Genomic DNA, 14,420 nt, shown 5'->3' with positions numbered 1-14,420 from the left:
CACTCACTCATGCTGGACACTGATTTTCAAGGGCTGGAGCTAGACAGGACATGGACACCAGAGAGTGGAGCATGGTCCCCCTTTAAGAAATGTCTCACCAATCCAAGTACGATCGCTGCCTACGCAGAAGCATGAGATGACAGAACCTGTTCTGTGACAAGCTCCTCGAGTACTGCTTGCATTTACACAAGACACAATACAATGCAGCAAGTTGCCCCTTTAAAAAGTGTCTCATCAATGCAAGTAAAATCTCTGCCTACAAAAAACATGTTCTGTTTCAAGCTCGAGTACTCCTTGCAGGTATACAACACCAGACAGTGGAGCAATGTCCCCCTTTTACAAAAGTCTCACCCATCCCAGTATGATCTCTGCCTTCACAGAACATGTTACAAGCTCCTCGAGTACTGCTTGCATTTATTTCATGTTCATCTCACATGATGCCTCTACTTATCACTCTTTGTTATTGCGTAATGTACAGCAAGCATGTGCTTGTGATTTGTTTAGCTTTCTCCACTGCGGGATGTTTTTAATGTGGATTGGCCCTGTAATGTGTTTTCTTGCAAGCCAACTCTTCCTTGACTCTCGTGGGTGATATTTATTTCCTCCTGGGAGAGTTTAGGTAGTGCATCCCTCACAGACTGGGAATACATTCCCCTTGCCTTTTCTATGGTGTTCGGGAATTACCCAGTCGGTTGGAAAATTCCCCTTAGTCTGCGATGGACGAGATAAATGCGGAAAATTTGGACAATTTGGGCGAATCTGGTTTGTAAAGAATAATGTAATGTCTGGTGGCGTTATGTAGACGAGATGATGGATTTCGGGACAGGGCGGAATTGACGATTAGGGTGGATTGTACGGCTGGTAAACTTGCATCTTGGAACAAATGTTTATTACGTATTGTGTGGTTTCCGGGATATTCATGAACAGATGTGTTGTTGGGTATGATGTGGTCGCTGTCTATGTACTTCTGGTCTGGATCATAGAAGACTATCGATAGACATTCTTGAACCAAGAGGACAAGCCTGTAGCTGAATATGTGTATGACATTTTTGCTTCTAACACAATAGATAATTGTTGATAACAGGTTTATTGAAATATATTTTTGTTTCACTTTCATATGTTATCTGCTTGAGTATCACTACTTGAGTATATTGAGAGGTAGTCCCATCAAATCAGTTTCCAAATTGTATAAGCAGGGCTGGGGACATATAAAAATTGTCATCTTGTCTCTGGACAAATGAACTTTCGCCTCTGGACAACTAAACAGATTATTGACCAAAACTGTGCGTTTTTATGACAAAATCTGTCTTTTACTCTTGATGATTTTCATTTTGATGTTGAGGAATCTGTTTTCTTATCTCCATGGCTTTTCCCACCACGAATAATGAATTCTTCCATTTCTTGGCCGTTATCAAATGAAAACCATACATTCTGAGCAGCCAGTGCAATCTGCCATGACTTCTGACAATATGTGGTGCAATTGGTGTCCAGGTAGTCTCATGGCACCAATCAGTCAGCATGTCCTAAAGTGTGATCAAAATCAGAACAAGTAAGTAAACAATACCTTGCCATACTTTGGATTTGTCATACTCACAATGTTAACAATTTTTCATTGCTTTTATTAGTACTTATGCAGAATGTTTCATCAAATTGACAAAAGGCCTTCTTAATTCTAAAGTTGTCCACATGCAACTAAAGCTGATTTTATATTTTTTTAACCCATGATCTCACAAGTCAGCAAAGTTGGTCATTGATTTTCCATACCTCTGATAAATATCTAGAAATGTTCTTTGATGTAGGAAGCTTACTTGAAGTATGTCTGTTTTAACCATCTACACTTGCGGCCAGATCAAATCCCAATTTGGATTGACCCTATGATATCGCCATATGTCTGATTCAGATGATATCCTTGTTGGAACATACTTCATGGGATCTCATTGATTCCTTCCTACTTTCAATGTATGAATTATCCTACATCCTCTACTTATGTCAATTCATAATATTGATAAATGTAATTCTGGAAATAGGTCTTAATAATGTGTGATGATTTAGGAAATTATTATTGTCCAAAGACTAGTCATAATTGCATGGTAGTTTGTTTTGTTGTGAATGTGTAAACAATAATTGATCTGCTTGTTTTGTAGAGCATGCAAATTACTTGCAGTGTGTGTTTAGGATCAATATGGGCGTAATAGAATTGTGCAAAGTTGTCTCCCTTGCAGTGTGCGTAATTTCAAATCAGTATTGGGTAAGCCATTTATGGTGAGAAGTCAATGCAGGTAGGCAGATGGTTCAGCTGTCAATCTTTCCAATGGCTGGCGGAAAGAAATGTTTTTCCCTAGATTTTAAGAAGTTATATACAACATCTCTCTCTCTCTCTCACTCACTCACTCACTCACTCACTCACTCACTCACTCACTCACTCTTAATTTTATTCCCTCAATAAACGCAATAAATGAAGTAAATCCTGGGTACCAGTGATGTTGCTTCGTCCCAGCCACACAAACCCCTGCCCACCCCAAAGCAAGCCTGCAAGCCCTTCCAACTCTTCAACTGATGTCACCATATCACCTACACACACTCATCCACCCACCCATTTACTCACTCTCTCACGGTCAGCCAAACTTTCACCTGCAGTCAGAATGTCCCATCCGTCAGTGAGTGAGTGTCCCATCGGTCAGTGTGGTGCCCCATCGGTCAGTGTGGTGTCCCATCGGTCAGTGTGGTGTCCCATCGGTCAGTGTGGTGTTCCATCGGTCAGTGTGGTGTTCCATCGGTCAGTGTGGTGTTCCATCGGTCAGTGTGGTGTCCCATCGGTCAGTGTGGTGTCCCATCGGTCAGTGTGGTGTTCCATCGGTCAGTGTGGTGTTCCATCGGTCAGTGTGGTGTTCCATCGGTCAGTGTGGTGTCCCATCGGTCAGTGTGGTGTTCCATCGGTCAGTGTGGTGTCCCATCGGTCAGTGATGCGTCCCATCGGTCAGTGTGGTGTCCCATCGGTCAGTGATGTGTCCCATCGGTCAGGGGTTGTCCCATCCATCAGGGATGTGTCCCATCCTTCAGTGATGTGTCCCATCGGTCAGTGATGTGTCCCATCGGTCAGTGATGTGTCCCATCGGTCAGTGGTTGTCCCATCCTTCAGTGATGTGTCCCATCGGTCAGTGATGTGTCCCATTGGTCAGTGATGTGTCCCATCGGTCAGTGATGTGTCCCATCGGCAAGTGAGTGTCCCATCAGTGAGTGAGTGAGTGTTCCATCAGTGAGTGAGTGACCCATCAGTGAGTGAGTGAGTGTCCCATCAGTGAGTGAGTGACCCATCAGTGAGTGAGTGAGTGTCCCAGGGACATCATTTTGTATTGCATGCAGCAGTTGACATGCTCCATGACGGATCTGGATGGAACCAAACCTACTCCGACCCCTGAAGTCCTGCATCATCATCTTTTCTCATGACTCATCAAGATATGGCTGAAATATTGCCGATGTGACATTAAATATTAACTCACTCACTCTTTTCTCATGATACCTTTGAAATATTTATTACACGAAAACCCTTTTTGTTAGACCTTTGTTTACTACTGAATGTGGGAGGTCACCATCACCATGAAACCGGCTGAGCGTGAGAGAAAAAGTATGTTCAATCCTAAAGGAAACTTTTTCAGAAACAGTTACAATTGATGGCTGACTCCTTGTGCTTTTAATGTCTTGGCACTTTCCTAGGTGTGACCTAGATGTGACCTAGATGTGAAACAGCTGATTAATCAAGCATGCAGTGTTCAACAATGAGATCACTGTTGACAACAATTCTAGCATTGTTGATGACAATGCATCCTTAACTGTTTAATAGCACCTTCATCAAGGGGAGGCATAAATGACGATAAATGAAACTTTCACACCACGGACTAACGCCTTTGTCGGTTTGCTTGTTACAAGTGCAGCTTTGTTTTGATTGATTGAAATAAACAATTTGTGAACATGCTGTTAGCGAAATGGATTAATTGTGCAGAATGTTGACTTTTTGTGGATTATTCATGGGCTGTTGTTACACAATTCGATACCAATCTCTATGTGAAATGTATTCTTTGATTTGGAACTGTTGTAAGTTATGTTTTATTGTTAGAAGTGTTTTGTCTGAAGTGATGCTTTGGGACTGTTTTAATATTTGATATCAGCTGATGAGCTTTGGGGGGTCTTTTTGGAAGAGGTATAATGATATCACATGGATGGAAAACTTCATTTATTTTCATCAATGTATTGAATATTTTATACAATATTGGCCTGAGACGCAATCTTGGTGTTTACAAAATTTAGTTGACACTAATTAAGGGGTAATGTCTTGAATAAACACGGGTAATTTCTTCCATATTATTGATAAATATCGACATATTGCCTCTGAGCCTGATGAGATTAGAAACAAGGGGCAGAGGAGATAATGAGATTCTTTGAGATTTTTACAGAGGATTGGTTTTATTCATACTGAACCAATCGTGTTGGGACTGCATACATTCGTGTGAACGAGTAAGTGGGCAAGTTTCCAGTACTTGATATTTTGGTATATTTTTAGAAAGGGCAATAGAGCTAGGTATGGTAATCTGTTGAGGCAATGGAATGTTTTATTCAATTATCTTTTATCACATACGTATATTCGGATAAATAAAGAACATGAATTGATTTTTTTCAAAAATCGCCAGACATCATTTTCCCAAGAATTCTTTTATTTGACTTATTCATAAGAGCTACGAAAATATTCTTATCACTGCAGAAATATCGTGAAACATCTGTAGGGTATGATATCATGCTGGTTTGATTAAAAAGCGGGACTAAAACTTTCATTACCTTAATTGAAGTCGTACTGGAAGAGATTATATATGCCTCGAGGAGCTTTCCCCAACTGCTTTACAACTAAAATTTTAATAACAACATTCTTGATTTCCATTTGGTTATATCAGTGCTGTGTACTATTCAGCTACTCAACACACTGGCCCTTTGTAATTTATATACAGAGGAGTTTTTCAAATGTCAGATGAATAGCCCCTCTGTCACTGTAAACTTGTCAGTTTAATGAATTGTATACAAAAGATTATCCTTGAGAGGTATTTGGTGGACCATTTGTCTTAGACAATGTAGCTGTGTAGAGTTGCATCCCTTTGCCATTCCAGGATCAGCTAATAACTTCAGATATGAAATGATTATGGAGGGTTACTTGCACAAGTCTGGACTGATGCCAGTTTTGTTGTGCTTGCCCACTGAGATGCCATGTTGCAGTTTTAACATGGATACCGCATGTTTACTGACTGCATGCATGTGTTTATCCCCTTGCTAGGCAGAGAAACAACAAGCACAAGCTTTTGACATCTTTGATATGATGCAGCCATGATCGAACAAGTGACCTTCCCATCTCCAGGCAGATGCTCGAGATCACAGAAGCTGTTTGTATTAGTTTAACATGGATCGGGATCGAACCTGCTCTCCAAGCAGACACTCTATCAACTTGATCACTTGGTCTGTCCTTACCATACCTATGGTTCTGGGTTCCACCAAGATGGTAAATGTAGATGATACATGCCCCTTTTGGCTTTCCTCCCATATGAAGTTCAAACCTGTGAAGATCCCAGTTGGAATAAGTCTTCAGCAACCCATGTTTGCCGTTAAAGGTGACTCTGCTTGGCGTAAGAGGCGACTTACAGGATCGGGTGGTCAGACTCACTGACATGGTTGATACATGTCATCATATCTCAATTGCGTGGATCTATGCTCATGATGTCAATCACTGAATTGTCTCGTCCAGACTTGATTATTTACAGGCCGCGGTCATTTTGCTGGAATATAGCTGAGTGCGTCGTTAAACAACAAACAAACCAAACATGAGGTTCAAGTGTGGGGTTGATTGGGGGAGGCTTGCTCCCGCCCTTACTCTTGTCTTATAAACAGCTCGTTCATGCATGGTTTCTGCCCATTTCAGTAAGGGTAATCAAAATCTCCCTTCGCCCTTCCAATCAATGCGCTTTTAATGTTTAAAGCTAGGTTATGACCATCACTCCTCATTTAAACCCAGTTGACTGTGTCTTCCAGCCTGAACTGTCACCAGCCTACACAGTTTATGCCCTCAGATAAGAGGGTTTACTTTAGTAAGAGTTCACTGGCAGTGTTTATGATCAACTTGAAAGAGATCCAGTTCGGAGGTCTGATTCATGGCCCGGTTGGGCAGATTTGTGACCATGCATAAATAAACAGAAGCTATGTCCACTGTGGTCAACTACTGTGATGTCATCACCAGATGGGGTGGTCTAAACATGGATGTCTAGCTCATGCTGGTTTGTATATGGCTGTGTGGCTCTCATAAACATCTGGACTGGTCATCTATTGCAGGGGGGGGGGAAGAGGGAAGAGGGGACAAGGAGGAAAGGAGGGGGACCAGTGGCCTTGAGTTGACCAGACAGCTCAATAAGCCAACACTGTCATACGGACAAGTGGTCAGGGCTTCCCAACTTGTAAATAGATTGGATTCTAGAGGTTTTAATTATAAGGATAATCATCTTGCAGATATTGAGATTTGGGCAGTTCTGGTAGGTTGAATTTTGAAGGATGCTTATCTGATTGAAAATGGATAGATTATTTTAGTTTCGTATTTGACTTTAACATTACTGATCACTGACTGTTGATTAATATAAAATATTAGATATATTTATTGCAAGAAACATTTCATAATGGAACAGAGGCAATTTTGTAGCCATACACACAATCAATTGACATAAACATACCTGTAATATATAGAGAATATTTACAGAAGTAAAAGAAACCAAATATAAGAAATGTACATACAAACATACATACAAATATATCTCGTTAGATATTTATTTTGACACATTATTGTCTGAAATTGTAAACATAGTGACAGATATTATTCATGGTGTTGACGTCATTATTTTTAAAATGTATAAGAATAATTAATTTTTGTCAATTTGCCTAAAATGGTAACAATCTTTCTCCTGCACTTTATATAGAAGAAATCTTTGGTTATGTTTGGTACAGTGTAATATATGGTGGTTTTCATTTTCAATAATGGCACAATTAGAAAAAATCCTTTGATTTAAAGATACTGGAAGTCTGGAGCGTCTTCCTAATAATAACTTAGTTTGTGGTCACTTTGACATAGTGGTTTAGCAAAATGAACATGATATTTTCCAAGTTGACAGTGGCTGAGATACGGTTCTAGTCATATTTCATTTTTTACTAATCTGAATGCCCTAAGTTTATTACCTGTAGTTGATGTATCCTGAAGTGAGTTAAGGAATAGGGTATTGAATTCAGACTGAATTGTATTGAGTATTCATTTTGAATTCAATGAGGATTGGCTAATGTTATACTTATCCATGAAAGTGTGGAGTTACATCCAACCGCTGAAGTGGATGACTGGTATTTGAGACAAAGTAGAATCAGCCTGATCTTGCATACACGGTTGATCATCGTCAGTAGGTATGACTATTCATGAGCCATACCTCGAACACTTCTGTCGACTGACCTTCCAAACAGTAGATACCCTTGCTTCTGGTGACCATATTAATGATGGCTGACATTTGAGTGTGACCATCCTGGAGGATGGAAGAGTTCCCCTGACCAGATGACCAATAGCTAGTCTGGACAGGTGAAGGAGCAGGCACTGACCGCATGTGTTGCCGACAACGAAGGTGGAACTGGAGCTGGAGGTCTGCACTGGATGCATCAGTCACGTCCAGTGCTGACCAGTAAGTAGATATTACCAACGTTGATTGAGTGGCTACAGACCAAGCGGATGGTCAGTGTAGGAAGTCGCCAAGTGGACATTGAATTAGCAAGTGTCTGGCTTAGATTATAGAGGAAGTGGCCTGCAAACGCAACAGAGTGGTTCCAAACGGAAAGAGAGCGATTGGATTGATCACTAACTGACCAGACTAATCGGAGCACAGGAGTGAGACTGGCCACAAGGAGAAGCAGGCTGGTCAAGTACTGTGTGGTGTGGGTGACCAGTGAAAAGGGTGTCCTAATTGGCAGTATTGTGTTGGCTGTTTGTCTGACCACATACAGACATATCCAGATCAGCTGAAGGATTACTTGACCTATTCTGTGAGTTGGGACAAAGCCTGACCTTGTTTTCTTACTTTGAATGAGTTGACCTGTTAATTATCTGATAGTTTTGCTTTTAAAATTTTGTAAGTTTCATAAATTTACAACTTTAGTGTTTTCTCTTTAAAAAATTATGTGAATTCTTTACAAACCTTGTTGAATCAGTATTTACGGGAGGCAAAGTTGGCACAGTGATCTGTTTTGCTGTCCAGAATTGCCTCCCTTTGTCTTGTCAGGATCCACTGGTAATGAGTTGATTCACCCAGGTTATGTTGTTCTGTCAACAACTTAGCGGTGCTCCTTAGTCCACCACAGGGGTAAAGGTGTACTATCTGTGTAAACAATAACACGATGCACAGCAGGGATGGTGGGGCGGCCTAGTGGTTAAAGTGTTCGCTTGTCAGGTTTCAGTCTCTGCATGGGTACATTGTGTGTCCCCTCAATGATATGGCTTGAATCTTGCTTAGACTGGCATTAATGCTCCATCAGTGATGATCAGTAATACTGAAATACTGTTCAAAACTGTCAAGTGCAGCTCTCGCAAAATCCCGTTGATTTGCTTATGTATATCCGTGTACCCGAATTAATTTGATCATTTTGATAAATTTGATAAATTTGATAAATTCATGAGAATTCATGAGAATTCATTCAATACCCTTGCCTACACTCTCACTCACTCACTCTGAATGACTATACAGCCAAATGCTTCACCTTAATCAGTGCACTGGGTGAAGCATTTAATGGTTAATGGTACCTTGGGGAGAGAACGGGGTGATTTGATTCAAACCATATGCTTCTTTGCTTTTTTGTAACTTAATGATGCAAAATTCTTTCCCATTAGGTAAATGCAACATGTAACATTACATCGTCATGGTGATTCATTCATTTTGAATTAATATCCTCAGTCTGTTGAACATTGTTAGATACATGGCCAGCTGTGCCAATGAGCCCTGTTTTAATGAGTTTGTTCTGAAAATGTATGCATTATATTTGCAATTTTGAAGCAGCCATGCATGGCAGCCAGACATTCTGACACAGGAGGGCGATGTTGGCAGCCATCCCACATGAATGAGCTCTCATGTAAATGGCATCAAAATGCAGAACACATGGACCTTCATTACTGCTTAGAATATGATATAGATGGAAGACTGATTCCCAGTGACTGTGTACGAGGAGATGGGATGGAAGGTGTGGGGTGAGGTAGGACATGGCTGAATATTATTTACATGATGTGAAGGAATATATTAAAGTTGTTTCAGATCAGGGAGAAGTATATCGGTCACAGACTTGAATCAGGTCCGGTGGCACATGAGTTGCTTATATATTACATGTTCTGTCTAATGTTATCTCCTGTTGAAAGTATACACTTTTACATCTTTGTGAACTGGAGTTGAATTAATTATGTTTATCTTCAGTGTAATAATGACGACTTGATTGGTGTAGGACTCTCATAAGAAATATGGCCAAATAATGTGTGAGTGATGGATGGACACAACCATCTTCATAGAGCCAAGATCATCAACATGGAACTGGATACTGATCTGCGGGTCATTAACACTAGCTGTCATGGCATGGGTCTGAGTCTTGATTACATTTGAGACATGTTTTTCTATGGATGCATTCATGTTGACAAGTTGTATAGTCTTCCTGGCCATCAGCTGTGTCATTGTACATGTGTGTTGTCAAGTTGTACACACTGTTTTAAGGTTGAACACACTGTTTTGAGGTTGTACTTGCTGTTGTCAGGTTGTTCATGCTGTTGTCAGGTTGTACACACTGTTTTGAGGTTGTACATGCTCTTGTTAGGTTGTACATGCTCTTGTCAGGTTGTACACACTGTTTTGAGGTTGTACATGCTCTTGTTAGGTTGTACATGCTCTTGTCAGGTTGTACATGCTGTTGTCAGGTTGTACATGCTGTTGTCAGGTTGTACAAGCTCTTGTCAGGTTGTACAAGCTGTTTTGATGTTGTACATGCTCAAATCAGGTTGTACACGCTGTTGTCAGGTTGTACACACTGTTGTCAGGTTTTGATGTTGTACACGCTCTTGTCAGGTTGTACACGCTGTTTTGATGTTGTACACGCTCTTGTCAGGTTGTACACACTCTTGTCAGGTTGTACACGCTCTTGTCAGGTTGTACACACTGTTTTGATGTTGTACACGCTCTTGTCAGGTTGTACATGCTCTTGTCAGGTTGTACACGCTCTTGTCAGGTTGTACACGCTGTTTTGAGGTTGTACATGCTCCTGTCAGGTTGTACACGCTCTTTTCAGGTTGTACACGCTGTTGTCAGGTTGTACATGCTGTTGTCAGGTTGTACACACTGTTTTGAGGTTGTACATGCTCCTGTCAGGTTGTACACGCTCTTGTCAGGTTGTACACGCTCTTGTCAGGTTGTACATGCTCTTGTCAGGTTGTACACACTATTGTCAGGTTGTACACACTATTGTCAGGTTGTACACGCTCTTGTCAGGTTGTACACGCTCTTGTCAGGTTGTACATGCTGTTGTCAGGTTGTACACACTGTTTTGAGGTTGTACACGCTCTTGTCAGGTTGTACATGCTCTTGTCAGGTTGTACACACTGTTTTGAGGTTGTACATGCTCTTGTCAGGTTGTACACGCTCTTGTCAGGTTGTACACACTGTTGTCAGGTTGTACACGCTCTTGTCAGGTTGTACATGCTGTTGTCAGGTTGTACATGCTCTTGTCAGGTTGTACACACTGTTTTGAGGTTGTACACGCTCTTGTCAGGTTGTACATGCTCTTGTCAGGTTGTACACACTGTTTTGAGGTTGTACATGCTGTTGTCAGGTTGTACATGCTCTTGTCAGGTTGAACACACTGTTTTGAGGTTGTACACGCTCTTGTCAGGTTGTACACGCTCTTGTCAGGTTGTACATGCTCTTGTCAGGTTGTACACACTGTTTTGAGGTTGTACATGCTCTTGTCAGGTTGTACATGCTCTTGTCAGGTTGTACACACTGTTTTGAGGTTGTACACGCTCTTGTCAGGTTGTACACGCTCTTGTCAGGTTGTACATGCTGTTGTCAGGTTGTACACACTCTTGTCAGGTTGTACACGCTCTTGTCAGGTTGTACACGCTCTTGTCAGGTTGTACATGCTCTTGTCAGGTTGTACACACTGTTTTGAGGTTGTACATGCTGTTGTCAGGTTGTACATGCTCTTGTCAGGTTGTACACACTGTTTTGAGGTTGTACACGCTCTTGTCAGGTTGTACACGCTCTTGTCAGGTTGTACATGCTGTTGTCAGGTTGTACACACTCTTGTCAGGTTGTACACGCTCTTGTCAGGTTGTACATGCTCTTGTCAGGTTGTACACACTGTTTTGAGGTTGTACATGCTCTTGTCAGGTTGTACACGCTCTTGTCAGGTTGTACACGCTCTTGTCAGGTTGTACACGCTCTTGTCAGGTTGTACATGCTCTTGTCAGGTTGTACACACTATTGTCAGGTTGTACACACTCTTGTCAGGTTGTACACGCTCTTGTCAGGTTGTACACGCTCTTGTCAGGTTGTACACGCTCTTGTCAGGTTGTACACACTGTTTTGAGGTTGTACATGTTCCTGTCAGGTTGTACACGCTCTTGTCAGGTTGTACACGCTCTTGTCAGGTTGTACATGCTCTTGTCAGGTTGTACACACTGTTTTGAGGTTGTACATGCTCTTGTCAGGTTGTATATGCTCTTGTCAGGTTGTACACACTCTTGTCAGGTTGTACATGCTCTTGTCAGGTTGTACACACTCTTGTCAGGTTGTACACGCTCTTGTCAGGTTGTACACACTCTTGTCAGGTTGTACATGCTCTTGTCAGGTTGTACTTGCTGTTGTCAGGTTGTACACACTGTTTTGAGGTTGTACATGCTCCTGTCAGGTTGTACACGCTCTTGTCAGGTTGTACACACTGTTTTGAGGTTGTACACGCTCTTGTCAGGTTGTACACACTGTTTTGAGGTTGTACACGCTCTTGTCAGGTTGTACATGCTGTTGTCAGGTTGTACATGCTCTTGTCAGGTTGTACATGCTGTTGTCAGGTTGTACACACTGTTTTGAGGTTGTACATGCTCTTGTCAGGTTGTACATGCTCTTGTCAGGTTGTACATGCTGTTGTCAGGTTGTACACACTGTTTTGATGTTGTACACGCTCTTGTCAGGTTGTATATGCTGTTTTGAGGTTGTACATGCTCTTGTCAGGTTGTACACGCTCTTGTCAGGTTGTACACGCTCTTGTCAGGTTGTACACGCTCTTGTCAGGTTGTACACACTGTTTTGATGTTGTACACGCTCTTGTCAGGTTGTATATGCTGTTTTGAGGTTGTACATGCTCTTGTCAGGTTGTACACGCTCTTGTCAGGTTGTACACGCTCTTGTCAGGTTGTACACGCTGTTTTGAGGTTGTACATGCTCTTGTCAGGTTGTACACGCTCTTGTCAGGTTGTACACGCTGTTTTGTGGTTGTACATGCTCTTGTCAGGTTGTACACGCTGTTTTGAGGTTGTACACGCTGTTTTGATGTTGTACATGCTCTTGTCAGGTTGTACACGCTGTTTTGAGGTTGTACACGCTCTTGTCAGGTTGTACACACTCTTGTCAGGTTGTACACGCTCTTGTCAGGTTGTACACGCTCTTGTCAGGTTGTACACGCTCTTGTCAGGTTGTACACACTGTTTTGAGGTTGTACAAGCTCTTGTCAGGTTGTACATGCTGTTGTCAGGTTGTACACACTGTTTTGATGTTGTACACGCTCTTGTCAGGTTGTACATGCTGTTGTCAGGTTGTACACACTGTTTTGAGGTTGTACACGCTCTTGTCAGGTTGTACACGCTCTTGTCAGGTTGTACACACTGTTGTCAGGTTGTACACGCTGTTTTGAGGTTGTACATGCTCTTGTCAGGTTGTACACACTTTTGTCAGGTTGTACACGCTGTTTTGATGTTGTACACGCTCTTGTCAGGTTGTACATGCTCTTGTCAGGTTGTACACGCTGTTTTGATGTTGTACACGCTCTTGTCAGGTTGTACACACTCTTGTCAGGTTGTACACGCTGTTTTGATGTTGTACACGCTCTTGTCAGGTTGTACACACTCTTGTCAGGTTGTACATGCTGTTTTGATGTTGTACATGCTCTTGTCAGGTTGTACACGCTCTTGTCAGGTTGTACACGCTGTTTTGATGTTGTACACGCTCCTGTCAGGTTGTACACGCTCTTGTCAGGTTGTTTACGCTGTTTCAGGTTGTACATGCTCTTGTCAGGTTGTACATGTACTCTCCTCCTCCGCTGTATGCTTGTGTCACTTACAGCTTGGCATGACAGGCAAGTTGTTAATTGCAACCACCCTGTTGTTCTGTTGACAAATCACCTGTCACTTGTTGAAATAGATCGCTGTGTGTGTTTTTGCAATGTCTAGGTAATGGATTCTGTTCTTTGTAGCTCAGCTGAACAGTATGCCGATGGCATTGTTGAAATTGGTTGAAGTTTTTGTGCTATATGGACAGGTGTAAATGTGTTAGAAAAACGCATACACCTGCATGTACGTTTGTCGTGGAACGTCATCACATGGGAGGAGGTAATGAGTTGCGAAGGAGATGGAGAGATGGTTGAGATTGTCCCTTCACGAGCATCACACATGTGTATACTCTCAAACCCTGTTCCTCTGGTACAGTTCTCCAACTAAAGGGCTATAGGTTGCCCAGTCACAGGTGCTGCAGACCACTGTGCAGAGTTGTGTCCCTTGAGCAACCTGTAATTAGAGATTTGAATCCCAGTTTCCCCCAGTTATGTTTCTCAGTTTGTCAGCACCTTACCTATCTTCATGGGTTTCACCAAAGTGGTTACCTTCACTTCGTGCTGTCTTCCCACATTATGCTGACACGCCATGATAAAACTGGAATACTGTTCGAAGCGGTGTTAAACCAAACTCACTCACTCAATCTTCCCAGTCAAATTTCCTAGATTAGAATATTCTACTCAACTTTGGATGTTTTTTTTATCTCATATCTGATTATCTCTATCAAACGTTGAGTGGTATATTTCCCAATTACCAAATCAGGTGTACAGAATATTGACCCTGTAATTAGATACAGATGTCCCTCCTGTAAAAAGTAGTCACTCTACATATAGTAGATTCTAACATTTTAATAATGGATCGCTACAGTTGTATGGAAATGGATGGAATGAGGGGAGTAAGTAGGTGATGGGAATGATTGACAGTATGGAAAAGTCTGAACAGGGAAACAGGATGGAAAGAAGAAAATAATTAGAAAATAATAAATAATTAAAGAAATTGTCACATGATGGAAGGA

At 41.7% G+C, this 14,420-nt stretch overlaps 1 protein-coding gene across 12 annotated transcripts in view; it reads left to right on the top strand.

Moving 5' to 3' along the window:
* LOC124148126 (teneurin-m-like) overlaps nt 1-14,420 on the top strand; it is a 393,541-nt gene that overhangs the window by 176,765 nt on the left and 202,356 nt on the right. The window contains exon 1 of one of the 12 annotated variants that reach the window (XM_048387906.1): nt 1,024-1,038. The exons of the other annotated variants lie outside the window; for them this stretch is intronic. The gene's annotated coding sequence lies outside the window, so the exon portion shown is untranslated. Of the gene's footprint in view, nt 1-1,023; nt 1,039-14,420 lie in introns of those variants that run through there. 12 annotated transcript variants of the gene reach the window in all.

The sequence above is a fragment of the Haliotis rufescens genome, unplaced genomic scaffold, assembly GCF_023055435.1.
Source record: "Haliotis rufescens isolate VD_foot unplaced genomic scaffold, xgHalRufe1.0.p SCAF_7, whole genome shotgun sequence".
In the NCBI taxonomy this organism is placed as follows: Eukaryota; Metazoa; Mollusca; class Gastropoda; order Lepetellida; family Haliotidae; genus Haliotis; species Haliotis rufescens.
Note: the sequence above shows the minus strand (reverse complement) of the source record. Positions and strands in the feature narration are given on the sequence as shown.